Raw genomic sequence first — 9978 nt, 5'->3', positions numbered from 1 at the left:
TTCATGTCAAGCAGAGCACCTCACTGGCCCTCTTCAAAAGAGATCTTGACGAGCGCATGGGTAACAGAAAGTTCATTCCAGTTGCACTACCAGATATGGGTACTGTGAACTAACATCGGGTGGCTGGGCAATTTTTTGGGGCTATGCTTTTAAAGGCTCCAGGGCCATTAACCTAGTACACACTGTGAACATATGCGATCTGGAATTGAATGCATTTTTCGATAATTTTATATGAAGGGGAGGAGATAGCAAGTTCAGTGTTATTTTCTCCTTTGTGTAGTGATTGGCTATAACTACAAGAACAGTCGTTCATCTACCTACTCAATTGAATAAACCACCTGAAACTTCAACAAGGTCTCTATTTCCCCCACATGCACGGTATCTTGAGAGTCTCCTAAAGCTGCTAGCTAACGTGGTTTTATCTAGACGAATTTTTTGTATTTGTTATTCCTGTCACCCTCTGGGTCACATGTGGGATACCAGACTTGACATGAAACTTATGGATTACCTCTGTTTTTCCCCCCCGAACAGTGTCGAGATGTATGCTTCTGTGTCAAGAGTAGTATAAATGGGATAGGCCTTTATAACAAAAGAGACAAAAAATATTATTAAAATCGATCAATAAAAAATGTACTGAACATTTTGTTACCTACTTCTATCCAAGAAAACACTTATGCAAATTCTGTAGAAACAGACACGGCTCTCAACTTCACATACGCGATTCCCAAACTGCTGGGAAAAAAGACAGACTGCAGAAAATTTTCTAACCAGGCTGATTAGGAAGCTCGTGGCACGATAAGAAACACTTTCTTCTTCCGAGTCACTAATCACCTATTTCAAAAATGTACTATACTTAAAATTTCGCTAACTATAATGGATATTTATTTACAACGAATATTTGCTTAAAAATTATGGCAGCTGGTGGTCTTAAATTAAGAACAAGAAACTTTTCCTTAAGTAAAATACACCGTTTTCTTTTTTAATTTCCAAAAAAAGGAAAGGACTAATAAGAAAACAGCGAATTCTACTGCTAAAAAATACTTTAAAACCTTTCTGGTACGTCCATAGAAACAACGAAAACGAGAATCCTAAGCAGGAGTCTCACTCGAGAGGAGGGAGGGGAGGGGGTGCGCGAACACTACCAAAAGCGCAGGCGCCTGTTGAAAAATTATGATTATGCTCGTGGCGGGGTTGCTTCTCCTGGTGCATGGCGGTCTGTCGGCGGAATCCACCCCTTGTTCAGGTTGGTGTCTATCTTTTTTTTCCCAGTTTGCGCTGCTGCGGGAGCGGAGAGAGCTGGGATAGAAAATGGGGTCTAGAAGAAAGCGGGTTGTTAAGAAATGGAAGACTGATGATTTTGTGTTTTATTTTTTGTTAAGAAAAGACGAGATCACTCGGGCCGGCGACACTTCTGGGAAAAGGAGTCGATCACTTTATAGTTTCTCAGCTAGTGGGCCTGCGCCAGGCGGGAGGGAGGCACTGATGAGTCGGGCTTGTTATAGTGTGGTGGTGACCTCTGAATTTCTGGAAGAGAAAGTATAGGTGTTATGTGTTTTGTTTTATGTCGGTGCAAGGGGGCTTATAATTATCTTTATGTTTTGTGAGCTGTTACCACAAAGCTTTGGTGCTGTAAAGTGGGTTAAAACCAATAAATTTCTAAAATGTCAGTAGTATCTTGATATTTACAGAGGGGAGGGGGTTAATCGTAGCATTTTTTTAGGTTATGTTATATTTTTGGGCACCGTTTGTTATTGCCGGAACCCAATCTCTTGGATCCGTGCAAGTTAGGGGTATGTCTTTAGGTGTGGGGTTTCTAACTCGGGCCACATTGTTCAAGTGTATAGATGCTTATTGTTGTACAGTAATTGTGAATGTTGCTTAACGTTAATTTGCCATTACACGCGTTTTCTGTCAAGTGTATAGATGCTTATTGTTGCACAGTAATTGTGAATGTTGCTTAACGTTAACTTACCATTACACGGTTTTCTCTTTGAAGAATATAACTATGATGTCTTTTTTTATTGTTTACACAACGGCTTTGCTTGGCCTTAACAGGGTGATGAAGGTAAAGGTAACTGCACAGTCAAGAAGGTTATTGAAATGGTTAGCTTTTTGCCCTGCTGTTTATTGACTTTATTTGTGAGGATGTTCATTGTGTAGAAAAAAGTGGACCAACATAACAGAAATAATGAGCTTATCTGATGAGGCAGTGGCGACGCATACCTTTGCTTTCCACCTGATTGTTCTAAGGGAGAGTCCAGAACAAGGTCGTTTTCCGTTATCTGTTTGCTGGCTGGATGCCATTGGCATTTGACACGCCAGTAGACTGAACACCATAGTGTATTAGGAATATGCTCTGAAGTGTTTTTGTCCAGGGGTGTCTTTGTAGGCGTTGGTGCAGGATAAAGAATTTTTGTGCTATGGTGCCTTGCCTCCCCACCAAATAAGTTTATTTATTAACTAGGAAAGAGTCCTGATCCAACTAACCTATTTTCAGATTGACTAGGAGTACAGACTCAGTAAAAAGTGTTATAACGCAGTATTTAACCGTGGCTGAAATACTGTAAATGGTGCATGAGCCTGGATTAATTCTGAAGTACAGAATGGATAAACATAGAGATTTGAGTAAGGCAGTAATTGTGGTTTTATTAGAAGTTAGTGAACAGTATAAGAGGTGCATGACGAGGGCTATCTGCCCTAGGGCATTTACAAGCCTAGCCAGAGTGTGTTTGGCTTTTGCCACCCTTTGAATTGAGTTTACTGTGCCCTTTTTTAGGTTAGTTTACTGGGCCTCTGTCTAGTAGTGACACAGACGTAATCCCCGGGGTAAACCTGCGATCTCCCATCCACTCGTCAAGATTCCTCTTGAAGACAGTCTGTGAGGTGCACTGCCTCACATGGACCGGGATTCTATTCCATAGCGAAGGGAGCCTCTGGTTTATGAATCTATCCCTCCAGCATGTCCTATTTATTTCTGTGCTGAGGTTCAAGTCCCTCGAGTGCGTAGCTCTAAGGGATTTGGATTTTCTGACGTGGAGCATGTCAATTAGTTCCGGGTTGGACATAGCTTTATACGTCGGGCATAGATCGCCTCTAAGTAGGCGGTATGCAACTGAGTAGAGCTGGAGTTTCATTAACCGAGCAGCATATGGCATCTGTTTGAGTCCCTTGATCCTCTTTGTGAGGTACTTTTGGGGTCTTTCTAGTTGCTGCAGGTGTTGGGTAAGGTACATCCCAAATGGGGCATTGTATTCTATTATGGGCCTGATGAGGGATGAATAAAGGGGCACTATGACCTCCCTTGATCTAGATGTGAATCCTTTCATGATAAGGTGGGCTATATAGAAGGTCTTTCTAACCACTTTGGCAATGTGGTTGTCAAAGGAGAGATTACTATCAACTTGGGTCCCCAGGTCCCTAATTACTTTTTCCGTACTTAATGGATTACCACCTATGTGGTAATTTGTGGGCACGTTATTTTTGCCAAAGGGTATGACTATACACTTTTTGACGTTTAGCTTTAGGCCGTGGCTCTGGCACCAGTTATCCATCTCTGTGAGACCCGGATGCTTGCGTCAGCTGGAGAGTCAATTATGGTGCCCAGTTTGCAGTCCTCTGTGAACTTGGTCAGCCACAGTCCTCCCGTGTTGGCCTGTACCTCGGAAAAATATATACCGAACAAGAGAGGTCCCAGGACTGAGCCTTGTGGGATGCCACTTGTAACTGGTTTTGAGTCTGACATGGCTCCGGCAATTCTGACCATGTGGGTTCTGTCCTTGAGCCAGTTTGCAACCCATCTTATGACATAGGGGTTTATATTCAAGCTGGAGAGCTTATCTATTATGCCCGAGTGGGGTATTGTGTCGAAAGCTTTTGCGAGGTCCAGGTAGGCAGTGTGGACTACTTTCCCTTCATCAATGGCCTTGGTGACTGTTTCAAAGAAGTCAACCAGGTTCAAGAGGCAGGATCTGCCCTCAACAAATCTGAATTGGGTAGGATCCAGTGTCTGTAGGTCCCCAATATCTTTGCTTATGAGTTCCATGATGATCCTCTCCATAGCTTTGCAGACCAGGCTAGTCAGGCTCATGGGGAGATAGTTTCCAGGGTCCATAGAGGCACCACCTTTGTGGAGTGGGACCACTGTTGCTGTACGCCATTCTTTGGGTACATATCCTGTAGTAAGGCTGAGATTGAACAGCAGCTTTACGCGAGGGTTTAGCTCTTCTTGGAGTTCATGTAGGACGCAACCTGGGACACCGTCTGGTCCCTGAGCATATCTGGGAGTTTCCACCCAGGTTCCAAACATAACCTTGTGCCTTGTTGTGCCTTGATTAAGAGTATATACATGTAAACCAGTTTGTTTTACAAGTGCTAGATATAAGGATAAAAACATTTGATGCCATGAGTATATAACAGTATTTCTGTCTAATGCATTACTCCCTTGAGGCCAGATGTCAGGTTAGTGCTGCCTTGTTATTGTGTGAATGGTTGTATAAATGTAATTGTATTTAAATTGAGTCAAAGTATCAGTTGTGCACCACCTCACAAATACTGCCAAATGTAATGCTTGTGGCATGTTGCAGTATGGTGTTGGCTGTGTTCTATGCTGTTGTATATAAATAATGGTGTACGAGTTGTATTAATTCTTATTTTCTTCCTTTTATATGTGTTTTTCTGCGTAATGTCCGGCACTGTTTTATATGGAATCTTTTTGTAAACTATGTAACTACATGGAGTGTGTGCTTTCTGGTGATGTGAAAAGGTTCTAGATGGAAAAACAGACTCCTGATCAGTCTACTTATCTCAGGAAAACAAATTCCCTGTCTGCACTCCAAGGAAATGAGCTCAGTCTCCCTAGAAATTGAAGGTGCCTTACTTTCTGGAAAGTTGTGCTCAGAAGAAGTAACGGGAGAAAATAGTGTAGACTAACTGACATTATGTAGGTATTTGGGGTCAGAAAGGAATGGAAGTTGTAACAGTCTAGTGGATCTGACCAGGGTATTTAAAAAAGATAGGATGTAAGGGTAGAAAATGCCAAGTCAGCAGTAAGAACAGAAGAGTATTTGGTATATTTGTGGATTTGTGTTAACAGAATTGGGGTAGACTGTGTGAACTGATGGTAATGAAGGAAAAACCGATCCGGTTTAGAATATTTATTGAAAGATTTTCGTGCATGAAGCCATTTCTGGTATAGTCTACATTATTCACCAAACTTTTTCAGTACTATAATGACCCCCTAAAAGTAATTTTCCACAGTGAATCTTTGGCTTTCTCTTTCTTCCTATATCCAATTGGTCTTACACCCTTGGCAGATTACCGTTGTTGCCAATTTGTTCTTTGTAAGCTTATCAGATGAAAGATTACATATCCATGAATCCCATGAAGAACCTAGTTTTCGAGATCATTGAACTGTTGGAAAGCAGGAAGGTGAACTTTGTGTTAAGTGAAATAATTCCATGTATGTCACTAATTTATTTTATGTGTAGGAAAGTGCACTTATTTAATGACTGGTTGAGGCAACTTACTACTGTCTACAAGTTACGCTTACTAACTTATTGGGATGAATGTTTCTATAACTATGGGTTGTTTAGCACTTCTAAACTCTTATGGTGTATTGTTTATTGTGAGCAAAATGATAGAGCACATGGGCTATATTTTGGAAGCAAAGGGATCAGTAAAACAATCTCTCCATAACGAAGGATCTAATACAACTTTAAAAGTGTTACTACTGTGATGTTCGTAGTCTAGGTAATAAATTTAATGAACTTGTTCTAATCCAAGAGAATAATTATAAGTTGGTAGTAATTGTTGAGTCTTGCAATACATCCATTTTTCTTTGAAGCAATTTTATTAAATGAGTGTTAACTTGAGAACAGATGTGGTGGTGTACCTTGTGGACAACAATACAGTTTATTTTTTCCAGATAAAACAAGAACCCACTACAGAATGTATTGTTGTGCAAATAAAGAATGTTTTGATTGTAAATGTTAATGAACCGGGAAAGCCAGCAAAAGTGAACTTGTTAAACAATCAGGTGGCAAGGGTGAAACTGCTACACATGAGTGGAGGAAGCAAGGCGTAAAACACGAGTTTTATTTACAATATAAAAAATAGTAGATGATGCATTCTGATGACGTCCTGACTGTTACAGGATGAAAGTGCTTGATCTACTTTTTTTTGTACTGGAAGTAAACTCCATCGTGTTCTTACGTCTTGATGTCTCTGTTTGCACGCAGTCTCAGCCTTGCCACCTATTTGTTTTGTTTAATTGTAAATGTTGCTGTCTGCTATTGATCACCTAGTATGGATAGTTTAAGACATTATGGTTATTTATGCAAACTAGAATTGTCATAATGTAATAGTTGTAGAAGATTTTAACTACCCTGGAATTTCCTGGGATAGTTTCACTGACATCAGTTTTTGAATATAATTTTATTAACATATCATTACATGGTGTGTCACATACTTTAGATAAAACAAGAAGTGAAAACATTTTGTGTTGTATTACAAGAAACAGTACAGATTTGATTAAAAACATGACTGTGAATATGGCTTTGGGAAATCCGGGTCATAAATCTATAGCTTTTGAACTTTGGCATATTATAAATAGGGATTTAGTTAGAAAATATAAATATGGTCTAATTGATTATGGGAGACTGAAGAACCGCATTCCTAAAATCAACTGGTATGATCAGGTTGCTGCTAATTCCATCTTTAATTCTTATTGGATTTTTGATATGTTGTTAGATGTAGAAAAAACCTTGTCCATAGTCAGTAGTGTGAGATGAGGATAACTCAACAGTGAAGTTAGTTGAGGAAATATATTTGGGGGGGGGGTTGAAAATTCAGCATATATAAAAAAATATCTCTAGTATTTATAATATTTTCAAAGAATTAGACTAAAATTATAACAGAAATAGTGTGAAACTGAATTAATTTGCAGTACATCAAATAAGTATTTAAATTCTGATATATTGATCTCAAATAAGTCTTTAAATTCTGATATATTGATCACAAATACTTTCTCAAACAGTGTGGTGATGTGTGATCCATGGTTAATCACAAATGAGTTTAACAACTTTTTTGTTTAACAATAATAAGGGTTTTATATCAACTGGACATCCTTTTCTAATACCTGTACAAGATGAATGCCCAGATTTTTCTGTAAATGATATCCGACTCTGGCAAAAGTTAACAAAGCCTCTTCCATGGGACCAGGTATTATTTCTGGGATTTTGTTACAAAGTTTGAGCAATACAAGTACCCCAATTTTACATAAGTTGATAAATGAGTTATTAAAAATGCATTTGTACCTGATTTGTGGAAACCTCCCATATACAAAAAAGGGTGGAAGGACTTTTTAGAAAATGATAGACCTATTAGTTTAACATCTTATTTTTTTGTGTTTTTTGAGAGGTGCTTAAAAGCATTGATGAATAATACTGCTACACCGGCTGTTGATCTTGAGCATCCTGGGTTTATAAAGGGGGGATTCGCACTGAGTAATTTTGGTTAACTTCTGTGACCCAATGGTAGAAGTATCAGAGGTGGGTTTCTGCCAGGTAAGTTTTTGAGAAATTACCATTGCCTGTAATATGCAGTTGCGTAAAACAAAGTAATGTAAACTGTTTTATGATGAGATGGATAGTGGAATGGTTAAATAGAACGTAAAATGTGGAATTCAGAAACCGTCTGTGCTGTTAGTTTATTCAGGAGTTCCTAAATGCTCTATCTTGAGATCTGTAGACTCTAAGGTATTTGCTATTCCAAAGAAAAAAGATTTTTGGTTCTGTAAATGTGCTGATAGTTGTAAGATAGGTTTCTTATTGCGGGTGTGCTCCAGTGGTGTAAAGGGATAAAGCCCCAACTGTGACCCAGTTGACCTGGGTTTGATTAGCGGCCTTTGTGACTGAGTGGCAGAGAGGGATGGGTGGATCTGTGGTCACCAGCAGAAATGATCCCCAGTGGAGGCTGGGGACATCGCAAAGTGGATGTGCCTACAAGAGGGGTTTAAGGGTGGCTGAACTGCTGCAGAGGCAGGTCAAAATGCCACACATCTCCATTGAATGTACCCTCCCATGATTAGCCATGGATCTGACAGATTCACAAACATACTGACCCCCGAATGCCTTGTTCCATGACTGGCCCCAGTAATACACCATAAGTCCGGGGGAGGGTTCAGTTGCTGGTAGACATGGTGCAGACTGGTACTGGGATGCTGAGCCAGTAAAAACAATGGATGGAAGGAGCAAAGATTGAATACTTGAATGCATGTATGCAGTTGCTGGGATTTTTGACCCATAGTTTGGATTGCATTTCAGTACTGGGAATGTTACATCAAGTACTTTTTCAACAAGATTGTTAAAAATGGTATACATTTATCTTCAGCTCCACTAGCGGAAGTAGACAAGTGTAAGAATTTAGAAATGTTGATATCTTTAAAATTTTCTTTTACAAATCACACAAATTCCATTTGTACTAGAACCATGACAAAATGGGTTCTATAAATCTTACATTACAAGATGAGCCTTGTACATCAGTATTTTGTGTTTTTAATCAAGGAGTTGCACATTTTGGAAGACGTACAGAGGTAAGTGCAATAGAATTGTTTCAGTTAAGGTCCATGACTAAGAGTAGATGTAGGCATTTAAAGTTTGTTACAGATAAGTACAAGGAAGGTTATACTTTTGTATAGTGTTTTCCATGATCCAGTTATGACAGGTATGTTTAGTATGGGTATTGCCTGTAAGAAGGGGAATTTAAGATGTAATTAAGTTAACTTTAACACTCAAACATGTAAATTGAAATTTGGGTATACCTTTCCCATTTAATAGGATGGCTGCATTATGAAGTAATATACTGTTCAGTATACGATTATCTAGTAGTCTGTTTCATAGGTGGTTACTAGGCTACGTCCACAAGGGCCTTTTTAAATCTAGCCATGCATTCTAAATCTCTGACAAGTTCAGGTACCCTTGATAAGTGTAAGCAGATGCTTGGGAGTTGAAAACATTCCCAAGCAGGGGTCTGGGAGGTGAACCATTTACAAAATGTCCATTGGAGACATAGGTGCCTGCAGTGGTGGTGCTGCGGTAGCATTGTCGCCTCACAGACGTTGCCCGTTCGATTCTGTGTGGCGACATGCGTGAACGGGCGTTACTTTGTTGAAGGTTGTGCGTTAGGCCCGTCAAGCCAGCACGTAAAACTCTACTGCCAATCATTAGCGGACTGGAGTTCTGCTGTGGCGACCCCTAACCAGGAAAAGCCGAAAGACACAAACAAGAGGCATAGGTGCCAAGCCAGGGATAAATTTCCTGTTCCCCAAACAAGAGACATAGGTGCCAAGCCAGGGATAAATTTCCTGTTCCCCAACCAATTGTCCAAGTTGCACTTAATTGGGCTAGGGAGGAACTCTGCTTCACATGGATGGGGAGCCTGTTCCAAGACGCATGGTAGTCTCTGGGATACATAACTGTCTCTCCAGCAGGTCCTATTTATGTCACGGGCAAAGTTTATCTTTAGAATGGGTAACTCCGGTGCTGTTTGTTTTCCTAATAAGCAGGAGGTCTATCCGAGTGAGGGTCTGATAATGCCCTGTATACCATGTATGGCTCTCCCTCAGCCTATAGGAGACAGAATACAGGGATAGGGCCTTGAGGCAGTCTGCATAGGGCATTTTACTTGCATCCTGTATTGTTTTAGTGATGAATCTCTGTGTTCTTTCCATTTTATGCCTGGTTATGTACATACCAAAGGGGGTATTGTACTCAATGGTACTAGGTCTGATGAATGCTGATTATAGTGGAACAATGACTTCTTGGACCTAGATGCCATACCTTTGTTTATAAGATGTTCTTCGTCTTCCCTTGCTGCAGTCCTGACTATTGGGTATAGTCCGCGTCCCAGTCGGCCCGAATACCAGAGACACAGGTTCAAAAACAGATTACTGTTGTGTCCCCGTCCTCTACTGCGCCTAGT

The 9978-nt window shown here is 40.1% G+C and overlaps 1 protein-coding gene across 1 annotated transcript in view; it reads left to right on the top strand.

The window, feature by feature from the left end:
• The first annotated feature begins 1174 nt into the window (after positions 1 to 1174).
• ZNF76 (zinc finger protein 76) overlaps positions 1175 to 9978 on the top strand; it is an 870184-nt gene continuing 861380 nt past the window's right edge. Inside the window, exon 1 of the mRNA XM_044076568.1 lies at positions 1175 to 1243. The gene's annotated coding sequence lies outside the window, so the exon portion shown is untranslated. The remainder of the gene's footprint in view (positions 1244 to 9978) is intronic.

The sequence above is a fragment of the Protopterus annectens genome, chromosome 7.part0, assembly GCF_019279795.1.
Source record: "Protopterus annectens isolate FY-2018-M chromosome 7.part0, PAN1.0, whole genome shotgun sequence".
In the NCBI taxonomy this organism is placed as follows: domain Eukaryota; kingdom Metazoa; phylum Chordata; order Ceratodontiformes; family Protopteridae; genus Protopterus; species Protopterus annectens.
This window is presented reverse-complemented; position numbering and strand designations above follow the sequence as displayed.